Source organism: Nanorana parkeri, unplaced genomic scaffold (assembly GCF_000935625.1).
Source record: "Nanorana parkeri isolate BGI_ZX_2015 unplaced genomic scaffold, ASM93562v1 scaffold2121, whole genome shotgun sequence".
Taxonomy (NCBI): domain Eukaryota; kingdom Metazoa; phylum Chordata; class Amphibia; order Anura; family Dicroglossidae; genus Nanorana; species Nanorana parkeri.
The window spans coordinates 189,528-201,506 of record NW_017308389.1 but is presented as its reverse complement, the minus strand read 5'-3'; the positions used below and the strand labels follow the sequence as shown (position 1 = coordinate 201,506).

The window sequence follows — 11,979 nt, the reverse complement described above, 5'->3', positions numbered from 1 at the left end:
TATTATTATACAGGATTTATATAGTGCCAACAGTTTGCGCAGCACTTTACAATATAGGGAAGACATTACAATCACAATACAAATCAAAACAAGATGGTAAGGAGGGTCCTGCCCATGAGGGCTTACAATCTAAAAGGGAGGGGGGAGTGATACATGAGGAGGGAGCTGTGTGGGGATGAATTGTTTGAGAACGTGCTGGTTGAGCGGTTAGGTAGAGGTGGGATAGGCTTCACTGAAGAGATGAGTCTTTAGGGAACGCCTAAAGGCAGTCAAGGTGGGCGACAGATAGACAGGTTGGGGTAAAGAATCCCAGAGGATGAGAGAGACTCTAGAGAAGTCCTGGAGGCGAGCAAGAGAGGAGTTGACAAGGGAGCTGGAGAGCAGGAGGTCTTGGGATGAGCGGAGACGACGGTTAGGGTGATACTTTGAGATCAGGTTTAAGATATATTTTTAAGTTTATCCTTTGGACGAGTGGAAGCCAGTGCAGGGATTGACAGAGGGGGGTTGCAGACACTGAGCGGTTGCTTAGGTGAATGAGCCTGGCAGCTATATTCATGAATTATTAATAAAGTAGAAAGGATCATATTGGCCAACAGATACTTTTTGAAATTGTACTGGGGTTCTATCACATACCGTGCACCGTGTACCCACACAACATGGAGGTATCTATACAGGAGGAACAAATACGTGACCACAACAAACAATGTTTATTAACTTATAATTTATTAGACATACCAAAATCACATAAACACAAGCAACCCCACCAACACCCACAAGTAACATAAAATAGCCAAAATAAATGCAAACAGCAAAATCACACACAGAAGATAACAGGGCTAGTTAACCTGGGGAGCAGGGCAACAAGAGGGGAGCCACAGATAAGGAGACCTCAGGGTAAAGAGTCAGGAGGCAGGGTTCAAGGAGGCAACAGGATACAGGCAACAGGTTATGGGGACAATACAGAGGCACAGGCCTCATTGCAGGGCGAGGTTAAATACCCTCCCAAATCGGCACCAGGTGGTGAATAATTGCGGAGACACCTACAGGTGAGCACTGGAACTACAGGACCTGGTTCCAGCATCACAGTGTCACCTGGAGGTGCTTAGGTCCCTGACAGCCACTGGCTGCCTGGAGACACCTGCAGGTAAGAACTGCAGGATCTGCTCCAGCACCACAGTGCCACCTGGAGGTGTTCTGGTCCCTGACTGGTTCTAAGACCTAGTCAGTTTGATTTCATAGTTTTTCTTTGTAAAGCTGGCCATACTGCAACAGATTCCTCCATCTACACTTAACTGTGTGGATGGAGTAATCTCCACCTGGGCCAATCTGTTGCACTTTTTCCATCTGACCACAGAAAATCTGCAGATAATTGTAAGGTGTATGGGCACCTTAAGGCTGGAACCATCATTTTATTGTGATCCATGAAATAAGTTTTATAGTAATCCTGAATTTCTGGAAGGCACATCCCTCCTAGCACATCTTAACTTGGAATTAATACATAAGTGTTTATCAAACTGAAATTTTGAAAGTTTAAAAAATGTGTCAAGGTCAGGGGGTAAAAGTGATTAATTCCTTTCAACAACCTAATGTTAAAAAGCTACCAGCATACATTAGGGATACAAGTGATTTCTTGGATAAGCTTCTCACAATTTGAGACCATCAATGATGGATGCCATCTTGCCACCATGGACATTTCATCTCTCTACACATGCATGCCCAATGAAGCAGGACTTAAAGCTGTATCACATTTTCTGCAATCTGATGCACATGAAATTATGCCCACTGAATTTGTCTTGGCTTGTTTGAGGTTTATACTTGAATATCATTTCTTCATGTTTGAAAACCAGATAGGCCTGCAAATTAGGGGGACAGCAATGGGCAGCTCTGGTGCACCCTCTTTTGCTAATCTTTTTATGGGTTACATGGAAGAAGTGTATGTATACTCCCTCCGCATTGGCCTTCCACTGCACAGGATACCCCTCCTTCAGTCTATCATGAATGCAGCTGCTAGACTCATTCACTTGACCAACTACTCAGTGTCTGCATCCCCCTCTGTCAATCCCTCCACTTGCTTCCACTCACCCAGAGGATAACATTCAAAATATTAACAATCACTTAGAAAGCCATCCACAACTCTGCCGCCAGATATATCTCAAACCTGGTCTCAAAGTATTACCCTAATCGTCGTCTCCGCTCATCCCTAGACCTCCTGCTTTCCAGCTCCCTAGTAAACTCCTCCCATACTCGCCTCCAGGACTTCTCTAGAGTCTCTCCCATCCTCTGAAACTCTTTACCCCAACCTGTTCATCTATCTCCCACCTTGACTGCCTTTAGGCGTTCCCTAAAGACTCATCTCTTCAGGGAAGCCTATCCCACCTCAACATAACCACTGAACCTTCACATTCTCAAATAATTCATCCCCACACAGCTGCCTCCTCATGTATCATTTCCCCCCTCCTCTTTTAGATTGTAAGCCCTCAGGGGCAGGGCTCTCCTTACCATCTTGTCTTGAATTGTATTGTGATTGTAATGGCTTCCTTATATTGTAAAGCGCTCTGCAAACTGTTGGCGCTATATAAATACTAAGTAATAATAATAGTAATAATAATACCCCTCACATATGTTTATAACGCATGCCAAGTGATGGGACCGTTATATTGATTATATCTTTGTTATCTGGCAGGGTGATATTTCTTTGTTTCAGAGCTTTGTTGAATTCTTTAATTCCATCTTTCCAGGCATAGTATTTAACCCTGAATTTCATAACACGTGCATTACTTTTTTAGATGTACTAGTGACCATCATGGAAGGGCGCCTACACACCTCTCTAATTAGCAAGCCCACGGACCGCAACACAATCCTTCACTACCAAAGCTCGCACCCCAGGCACCTATTACACACTTTACCGATATCACAATTCATGCATGTCCTGAGGTTTTTTCAGACCAGGACACATGCAACACACAACTTAAACTGATGTACACTAAATTTTTACAGAGGGGATACCCAACCACAGTGCTGGACCAAGCCCCTGTGTGCAGCTGTAGAGAAATTATTCTTAACAGATCATAGAGACAAGCCACTGGGTGATATACCCCCTTTCATTCAAAAATTCAATGATGCATCACACCTGACTCGGAGGTCATAATAAAGAACCTCAACATATTATGGGCCGATAGACACTTGACACTACAAGTCAAGACAATACCACTACAAGTGTACTGATACAGTAAAACGCTCGGCGACCATCTGGTCCAAGTGAACCCAAGGCCCAAATACTGTAGGGCACATGTCAAGATCTCACACCGGACAGGATGCTTTAAATGCCACAATTGCAATGTATGCAACGCACTCATTATGGGGGAAAACGTTTCACACCCATATAGTGGCAAGAGATACCATATTGGGGGTACATGAACTGCAACATTAGTTCCTACATCTACCTCTTGAAATGCCCATGCGGTCTTGTATACATTAACAAGACCATGGGGCCATTCAAGCGGCTGTTCCAAAAACACTGAAGTGATATTAGAATCACCATCAATAAAGCCCTCAAAGGAGAGACCTTAGATCTTAATAAACTTTTAGCGGTTCACTTTGCCAACCTCAAACATCAAACGCATTAACTAAGGGGTATGGTGATAGAACACACCACCACTCTACACAGAGGGGTTAACCATGAGAAGTTCTTACTCCAATGTGAGGCATACTGGATCCATACACTCGATACTGTTACCCCCTGGGGACTTAACACTAGCCTCACACTTTCATGCTTCTTGCCCGATCGCTAAGAATATATATTTTACATGGTTCAAAGTGGCTCATTCATGTCTCTGTTCTTAGCACAGCCTGGGGTTTTTAACTTTCACAGGGATATCACCAGTTTGTCATGATCCCAGATCCCTGATTATACACCAAATACCAAATTTTATTTTATTTCTAAAGAAAGTAGTGCGTCCATTGTACGCATGTTACCCTATAGTCTGGTGAGCATGGTGTCAAGATTATATTGGCAGCAATAGATGCAAATCCTTGCCATAACAAGCAGCCCATCCGTTATATCTTTTATTTGTGTTTACCTGTCACAACTAGTCACAGATCCTCCCTGAATCTGAGGCATGATGACATGCATGTCTTTGTTTCAACATATATCCTACGGGTATATGCGGTTGCACTGTGATAACAGCAACTCTGCAGTGATAGTTAAGGATCCTCATCACATGCGTTCGCCCAGTACTAACAAGTACGGCATGCGTTCATTTCTAAGCTACAATAGCTCCATTAGGCACATGCTATGTCCTACTCATATCTATGGGATCTGTATGTGGATCTCTGTATTTGCACTTTAATACAATGTGCATGTCCTCTGCAGTGATAGTTAAGGATCCTCATCACATGCGTTTCGCCCAGTACTAACAAGTACGACATGCGTTCATTTCTAAGCTACAATATCTCCATTAGGCACATGCTATGTCCTACTCATATCTATGGGATCTCTGTTGTATTTGCACTTTAATACAATGTGCATATCCTCTATCTATTGCTCAGTACATATTGCACAATTTTTGTACCCCCTTTCAGCTGTGACTTTTTGCAGCTCTACATGTGCATTTGTTTATGACCGATTTAGTGGATGAGTATGCACTCTCGTCCACCACCCTGCCTATGTACATTTCGTCTGGCACGATACACGGCTGTGGGCCATCTTCAGAAACCAGCAGGAGCCGGCATTTACAGTAGCATCCCGCCGCTACCAGGACAACCGGTGATGTAGCCGGCCCACATGATCTGTCGAGCGTGTGCGGCTTCTCCCCCGTGAAGAGTCCATGGTTTCCCTGGCAACCAGGGGTGGGGCTGGTCTCACATCACACAAGTGTGTGCAGCCTCCCCCACTTGGAGACACATAGGCGGGCGTGACTGACAGCTGGCTCTGCTGCCCTGATGCACTTTCCATTCCCATCCAGAGAGAGTGTCTGCCCCTAGAAATGATCAGCGGCATCTAAAATAGATTTCCAGCCAACAGAAGATGATCCATGCATCTACTTATAGTAACCTCTTATGCCCCACTTTTCTAATTGCTAGAGACCCTTGCTTAGCATGTCTTATGTCTGTTATAACTCTGTACTATGCATTTTTTTATTCTGGTGGCAGTATGATGTCACAGTGACATCTCAGGGAGTCTTGGAATTGATTTGTTTTCATGTTGTGTATTATATATATATGTGTGTGTGTGTGTGTTTTTTATTGCCCCTTCATCACTTGTCTTTGCCTGAGGAAGGGGATCCTGCGAGACCCTGAAACATTGCATCAGTGTGATTTGCTACACCCACGTCAATAAATAGATATATTTGAATTGCATTTGGAGTACCGGCGTCCATGTTTCTCCCTAAGGTCAGGAGTAAGGTGCAAAATAAGTTGAACATTTTTGTCAGGATCACCATTTTTTAGGCTGATAATCCCCTGTACTAAAACAGTTCTATGATTGTTAGGTGTGTCAGCTCTTCTTTTATTATAAATTATGATATCAGTGGTTTGTAACTTTATGAAAAAAGCAAGGTAGAGTGACTTGTGAGTTAGATACCTAGATATCTGATATGAGGGGAATACCAAAAGTAGAAAAAGGGGGAGAAGAGGTCGCAAACACTGTCCAGTGTGCTGACCAAAGAAGTTACTTCAGACCATATATACGAAAAAACTTAATTTATTAGGACATAGATAATTTATGCATGAGCAAATATTGCACCATATCCCGACACCCCTTAAAAATTTGACAACGTTGTCATACCATTCATGTGCATTAATTCACTTCTGAGGGGTTATCTCTAGATCCACCATCGATGGTATATATAACACTCCTATGGATTAACTTATATATACAAAACTTGCTGCTACCCACCAATTCTGGAATGTCAGTCCAACTAAATTCACTTATAATTGCATAAAATATCCGCAGGCTATCAGCCCATCAAAAGTGAGCACTGTGCAAAAGGTATCGTAGGCTGATCCGTGGGCTGCGTATATCCAATTTCCTGAAAGTCCTTTAAACAAACACCTGATCACGACTTCCAATTAGTGCAAAATGATCCCTTGCAGGGACAATACAAAACAAACCATGTATTTTTTATTTCTCCTTTGACGGCGTTATATAGGCCTGTAGAGCACAGATTGAACTTAAACAGAAAGAATCCACTGATCTATTAAACTGAATTAAAGCGCCATCTTTGATTTTCAAAGTATTTTTGATGAGTCCAATCTTTTTAAGGACGGAATGAATGGCCGTCAATGTATTCAAACGCATATCTTGGAAGTGTGGCTTATATTCAGAGGTCCCCGAAACATGCACTCATACATCGGGATGGCCCTGAGTTGGTTGCAAAGGAGCCAGCACGCTGTGAGATTTCAGATACATTGTATATAATACACACAGTGTCCAGTTTCTACCTTCACGGCACTTTTGTTTGTTTTGTATGTAACAATTTTATTAATCTAGTGCTTATCAGGTACTAACCGGTTTTACAGATAGTACCGGAATACCAAAAGTAAGGGGTAGAATGCCTCTAAAAAATGTTGTATTCCCTGAAGAATCCTAATATTCAAATTGTAGCAGGCTTATCCTCAAAAAGGTGAATAGTTTGGAGAAGGCAGGGGAAGGGAACAATCTAGGACAACATAGATGAACTGCAAAGTGAGCTGAATTGAAGAATGTTTTAAATAAGATATTTTGGCCTAGATTGTTCACTCTTCCTGCCTTCTCCAAACGTTTCCCCTTTTGTGAAAAACCCTGTAGGATTTTGTTTAATTAACTTTGTAATGAGCTAGACAAAGTGAGTTTTGATTTTCTAAAAGGGAAAGAGATGGTTCTGTTACAGTTGAAATAATATTTTCACCAAATAGACTTTTTGTATGTGTTTATTCTCGGGGCGAGACACTGCTAATCTGGCTGTTAGATTGTACACTTTCAGTTAGGGGCTCCATTATAAGGGCAGACAATAATTGAGATTGAGGGTAGCCCTGTATCCTGCCATTTGTAATCGAAAATATATGAAATACAATTCCTAAGGCATATACTTGAGCTGAATGCTTGGATTTCAAAGCTAGCATAGTTGAAAAGAGGGATCCTATAATAGCACATTTTTGGAGGATATGTTTCATCTAGTCCTAATGGATCCTGTTAAAGGATACTATAAAACAACTATTGTCAATAGCAGGGATGGGTACATTGTCAAATGTCTATACCTAAATTTAACAGCCTGCTATTTATGGGAATTTAACTAATGTACGAGTATTGACCAAGGCTTTAGAAGAAATCTTAAGCTCAGTATTTAGAAATGATTTCCCTGTGACAGATTGCTATTCCTTTTTTAACACAAGTTTTTTTTTTTCTTTCTATATTCATGTTGAAGTTGCATCAATATTTAAGAAAAGTTAGATATGCCTTTGGGATAAATGAACCGGCACCATTTTTTAATGAATACGGAGAATTTGTTTATCACTACAAAATAATAAATTGTATACATAAGGATAGATATAATGTGATTTATAAGGATGTGGGAAATGTTACATCCTGGGCACCAGAAGATCAGCAACTTCAAATTAATACTAACGCCATAACATGGAAGTTCGGTGCTGAGGTAGGTCCAAAATGTAAACTTGGATCAATAGTAAGGATTAAGCCGTTGAGCCTAAAAGAGTTACTAGAAGAAAAAGAATTAAGTAGAGATAAATCACTTTTGCACATTTTGCTCACAGAATTATATGTGTGATTATACATATTCATATTGTATGGGTTCCATAAGCATAGCTAGATAATTCTACACTAATGTCTCACAGCCATATACTTCCTATGAACCTGAGCAAATTTTACATTTCTGCATTTTTTACCTGAAAAGTTGCGTTGACTGCTATCATGTGGAGATCAAAGGTCAAAAGTTCTAGCCAACACCGCCTAGAGGATCAATATTTGTTTCAAAAGGTTTTTTTATTTTTTTCCACATATATAAGTTGAGTTACAAACATTGCGTACACCCAAACATTTGGGCGTCAGCATTTAAAAGCTTTACAATCAGTGGTTTCTGCACTTAAGAAATAAAAATGAATACAATCTATTGCAAGGTATATTAATTCGTGCTCAAGCTGCGTCCGAGACTTGAGTGGATTCGGTCTTCCTGGAACTAGGCAGCGAGGATTTTTGCAATCACAAAAAGAACATAATGGGGGAACAGGGAGGTGTGGTGAGAGGAGGGGGGGTAGGGAGGAGCAGGAAAGTAAAGGGGGAATGGGCGTAGTCGTGACGAGAGTTCCGGCATGCACCCTGGTCGTTAGATATTAGGAGGTATTGGTGATGGGGGAGCTATTATAGGGTCACCAAACAAGTATTAAAGGAGGGTGGGAGGAAATGACAAATCCATGGCTCCCAGATTGCCTCAAATGCACTAGTGCGGTCCATTAAACGTGCTGACAGTTTCTCGTTAGAGAAGATCCAGTGGATTCTATTTTTGAATGTTTGGAATGGGATTTTACGGGTGAACCACGAGGTGGCTATGGTGTGCTTAGCGGCCGTGAGGACATGGAGAACCAGTTTAAATTTGAGATGGGAAACATTCACGGGTTTAACATTAAGTAGTGCAGTTTGAGGGGTTGGTGAGACATGGACTCCCGTGAGGGTGGAGAGCATTTTGAACACTCTAGACCAGGATCAATATTTGACAGCAGCCACTGCAGCTACTGGTGTATTACTCAGTCAGTCTGGACCATCATTTTAATTGCTGGCAGGAGGAATGGAAGAAAGGGGCAGGACATGCTACATATGCCCTGTGTACTTCAGTAAAGTTTTTTTGGGTGCATGCCTGAGGTCCTCAACTGGCAATGTACATTATCTCTCTGGACAATTCTACTTTTATGTTTCCTGTTTGAACACGGTTCACTTACAGTAATTGTACAGATATTTACATTTCACCTTAAAATTAATAACTAGTGAAACAAATGCAATGATTACTTTCTATAGAATAAGCCCAAACCCAATGGCGTATTTGCTCTCCAAAACTTTAATAGTTACTGCCAGGCTGCTGTTCTCACTAGAGTCCTTAGAGATTGGTAAACATCCAGCTAAGCACTACTGATCCTGACACAATGCTCTGGGTTATTTCTCCTCCTTTACCTTATACTTCCACACTAATTATTTTATCTTTCACAATATTCAAGCACAACATTGGCTGTGTAACTCACCATTACTCCAATTGCTCCCATTTATTCTTTTGACATTGCCTCATGGTTCCCTACTTTCATAATTGCCCACCTGAGAAGCCTTTTTTTCTGTCATGTTGTACGAGCTTCCATCTTAAAACCTCTCTCAGCTATGACAGACACAGCAAATAACAGCAGCTGGACACACTCACATATTCACTCTTCCATTTTATATAGTCCCTTCCATAGCTGCTTTGTTTCTTTGCTGAATTTAACCCTCTTGAAATCATGTTATCATCACCTGCACCTCCCACGAAATTGTCTCTCAGCCATCTAATTTTATTTCACAAATGAATTTTTCTCCATATCCACAATTTCTGTCAAATCAGGAAGCAGATTGGTCGAGAATCATAAACAAAATATTTCTCATCTCTGTCATGGAACTTTTATATTTTGTAAGACTGAGGAAATTACCTATAAAGGTCTGTCTGACTTGCACAAGACTTCTATGATATTGCATTCAATATTTCCAGAGATGTCTCCTCAATGTTGGAGAAGCTGTGTGAATGTAGGTACTTACATTCATACAGTTCATACATTTTATTTTCACTCACTGCTGTTCGGCATCTTTAAGAATAGCCCGAACAGCAGTGAGTAGCCTGTCGGAGGTTCGGCTCAGGCTGAGTTGAACTCCTTCTGCACTTCAGGTCGGCCGAACATGCTGAGCATGTTTGGCCGACCCGAATCCACGCGAAGCAAGCCGATGTACGGCTGATTTCAGCCGATGTACAGCTGAAATCAGCCGTACCAGCCTGAAGTGAATAGCCGAACAGTGTTCGGCTCACTTCACTTCAGGTCGGTCAATTACTCGGCTGCTTACGGCAGCTTAGTGAATAGACCCCTGAGTATATGCACTTTATAATATTAGAGATAGTGCAGTGTTTTTTGTTTAATATAAAGAGGTTGATAGTTAAAAGAGTTATCAGAATGAATGTACAGTTCACTAACTGACCCTAATCTCTGCCTGTGTAGTTTTTCAGCTTCTCCTATCCTTTCCCTACAACAGCATTCAATACAGTGGCTGTTCTCTAACCCTTTTTATATTTAGGGGGCTGGCTTATTCTGAAGTCCTCTTACTGGTCCTTCTAAAGTCGGTCATACACTGCTAGATTCACAGGATTTCTTATAGTGGGTGGCCCTGCAGGCTCAGTAAAAGTTTGATTAATCAGCTTTTGTTGAAGGAGTCAGATAGTATCCACAGCCAATCAGCTGCAGCTACTATTCATGTATTGTAACAATGATGGCTGCTGACTGCCAGAACACAATAGCCACAGATGTAGATTCATCATCCTCATTGTTTTGCATGGAATTTTGCTGATTTTTCACAGGAAATAAATCTATAAGTGTAAGTGTATGGCCAGCTAAAAACTGATGTTCATAGTTCAAAGGCCATGAAGTGCATTATGGTTTATAAACATTTCCTGGGTCTCAAACCCATGACAGAATAAACCTGAACCTCATTTCATGTTATTTGATGGACCTTTTCAAAGTAATAATAAGAATATCATCTGATTTTCAGGTCCCGGTATCTCGGTGCTCAGGACCTTGTTTACCTGGAACCAGAAAAAAGTTTGGATATTCGGTTCATGAATGCTGCTATGAGTGTGTCCCATGTCCAGAAGGAGAGATATCCAACATTCCTGGTAGACTTTGTATTGTTTGTTTGTGTTTTGTCTGTTTTTTTCATTACAATGACATGACTTTGTAGAAATACTTTCGGACTTTACAGTCAATAATAAACAGAAAATCAACCTCTTCGGGGATCTGAATATTGTGACAATGACACCCCATCCAGACACACAATCTCCTCACACTATACCTTCTGCTAATCCCTAATACAAAGAATCAGCTCACTTCTGCACCTTCCGGGAAAATGACTTGCACTACAAATGTACTAACAGAGAATAGGAAAAAATATGTAAATGGCCTCATGAGGGTTCAGTTAGCACCACAGAAACCTTTGTGTAAAGTGCTATGTGGGCGGTATCTGGGCGGTGGGAGTAGCTGCAGAAGAGGAACGTCATGGCTGTGGGCCATCCTGTCTTTAGGTCATTGGGCATCACTCATCATGATTAATGTTGCATCGTCATCACTGGGAGATGTCATTCAGATTGGATTTACATTAGGGGTACTATGCCCTTATTCCTTCATATGGAGGGGGACAAACTGGGGCACTGCTTATAAACAGGGCAAATCAGCTCCTCCTTGGTAAAGCACTTGTTCTCCATGTTAATGAGGAGAAAGTTATAATTTAGTGGCAATAGTGATTCCACTACTAAATAAATTACTTCTGGCTGCATCAGCTGGAGGATGAGCCAAACCAACACTCATCCCTTACTTTAATATAGACTTCTGAACACAGGATTAAAGAGCAATAGATAATAAAGAACACACTATATTTGCAGCCAAATTTGACATATATATTTCTTAAAGTGCAAGGTGTGAGGGCAAAAGTGTAGCACCAAAGCAAACAAAACAAAACATGCAGTACATCTCTGCAATACATCTCTATGTTTTATCCTTTTAAAGACCCTGAAAGTATAGAAAAATACCTACTGAGCTGCCAGAAATGCTCTTAGATCCTGCGTCAGTCCTGCCAATGTCTCTATTGCTTATCAAACCGACCCCTGTCCTATTCTCAGGGCCGGTGCTAGGATTGTAGTCAAGGTGGGAGGAGCTCCAGGTGGGGTCCTAATTTAGCTGGCCGGCGACTGCCTGAGGTGCCGCGCGTGTGGG

General features: G+C 41.5%; 1 pseudogene; it reads left to right on the top strand.

Moving 5' to 3' along the window:
• The window catches only part of LOC108800758, a 17,891-nt pseudogene that overhangs the window by 4,199 nt on the left and 1,713 nt on the right, over positions 1 to 11,979 (top strand).